We start from the raw sequence: 1,945 nt of genomic DNA on the forward strand, positions 1-1,945 counted from the left end.
TGTAGTAGGCTATTATAGGCCTCATGTAGGCCTATTTAATTTGAGATTTCTGGAAGACACCGTGTCCTGTTTACATGTTACACATGACCTGGCCTGCCCCTCCCCCGTCCCAACTGTTAACCTGCTGCCAAAATATGTGAAAGTCGATCCAAATCCAAACCCTGGCGTTCAGCAGAGAGCATGTTATTTAAAGCTGGACACCATCATGGCAGGTCTGACGAGCAGCTCCACTGAACGCGCCGAGGATCCACCCTTTAATCCGTGAGAGCGACTTCTCTCCATACACTCCAGTTCCGGGAGATTCTGGGTTTTTCGTCCAGTATTTCAAGCCTCAGATGTCGCTCCCAGTGGTGCTGCCGGGGTCTTGCTGCCCGGTTACCGGAGCTGCGCAGCTCGCAGAGCCGTGTCACCGAAATAGAGCCCGTGGCTTGTCCGCTTCTTCACGGATCGCCGGCGGGGGCTCTCGGCTGCTGCTGCCCGGGCGTCCGCTGCTCTCGCTGGGCTTGTTGCAGCTGCTGCTCGGAGGCTCCATGGTGGCGCTGTCCTTTGGAGCACTGTCCCTCAGCAACTCACCCCCCATCCGAAACTCCTGTCCCTTCTGGGCAGGCTCCTCGGTAAGTTAGCTTCGGTTTATTGTTGACATTACTGACTGCTTTCTGCTCTTGCCGTTAGCCTTCTGTCTGTGCCAGGGATGACCTGATGATCGTTGCTCCATACTGTCAGAACCACTATGGTAGTTTGAGAGATAATGGATATTATTTCACCGTAGTGTGAGCAAAAATGCCATAAATCAGTATTTGTGCAGGTTGTAGATAACTATGTGGACCCTGCAGAGCTAGACTTTTATTTTCTGGGTGGATTATTTTGTTATAAAGTTGAAACAACTTACCCACAGACAGATGAGAATGCGAGCAAACTTGTTTGGACAAGAAAACGAAGACAAACGGTCCATCCATCCTTGACATCACAGCTTCAGCTACGACCTGCTGTTGTCACAGTAGTTGTGTTCACACACTTTCTCTGTGCAGTGAGGGATTATTCACATATTTTTGGTGTGCTCACTTTAAGTTTGACATTCAAATAAACAGATTAAAGAGGTCACATTATGGTTCATACATTTATTTGAGGGGTCTGTTAGAATTTACATGCACAGTATGTGATAAAAAGTAATATAATATGTACTGTAACCACTGTCCGCATGCGTTATCCTGACAGTGACACCATAATGAGGCAGCGAGCTGCCTGAACAGACTTTATCCTGGAAGTTACCACATTAACATTGCTGAAGGAATTACTGATCTTATAAAGTACAAAGCTTATAATCAAAGTTCGGAGCTGCTATGAGGACTGTACTGTGTCCATGTCTCTGTAACTTGGATCTTTTCACTTGAAGTTTTTACTTGTCAGATAGTACCTTCTTGAAATGCTGTAGAGGAAATCTTACAACTTGTATTGTGATTTGTTAACACTGTAACAAAGTTTGTCCGTGAAACAGACATGTGTTGTTTACACTCATTACCTGTAGTAAAGGATTACTAGCCAAAGTCTTTCACAGCTTCAGAGTCAGTTGGTGTTTTTGACTGTCCCAAATGCAGGTTTTTCATATCATGTGTTTAAAGAGTGAAATTACAAAACCACTTGTGAAAGAACATGCTACATTAGATTTCTTTAATACCACAGGATGTAAAAATGACCAAAGAAGCAAATCTCCTTTGCCAATAATATGGAAATATAAATTGGGTATCAGTGATTCTTGAGATCAGGGACAAAATAGGTTTTGATTTTCAAAAAAAAAAAAAACTCAATTATTTTAAAAACCAATGTATACATATTTGTTAAAGAAGGGTTTGGCTGTGTAACCATGTTTTGGAACAACCCTCTAGTTTTAAATACTTTTATGAATTAGGGTTTTGTGGGATCAGCACCAGATTTTTGTCAACACCAT

General features: G+C 43.2%; 1 long non-coding RNA gene across 1 annotated transcript; it reads right to left on the bottom strand.

Annotated features, from left to right (window-relative positions):
- On the bottom strand, positions 1 to 987 carry LOC119892417. The gene is made up of 2 exons (XR_005442553.1): positions 890 to 987; positions 1 to 728 (listed from the first exon to the last, which is right to left on the bottom strand). It is a non-coding gene; the product is annotated as an uncharacterized LOC119892417 (long non-coding RNA).
- Between the last annotated feature and the right edge of the window lie 958 nt (positions 988 to 1,945).

This window comes from Micropterus salmoides, unplaced genomic scaffold (genome assembly GCF_014851395.1).
Source record: "Micropterus salmoides isolate LMB-PRFRI ecotype aquatic unplaced genomic scaffold, ASM1485139v1 Ms_hic_scaffold_7, whole genome shotgun sequence".
Taxonomy (NCBI): domain Eukaryota; kingdom Metazoa; phylum Chordata; class Actinopteri; order Centrarchiformes; family Centrarchidae; genus Micropterus; species Micropterus salmoides.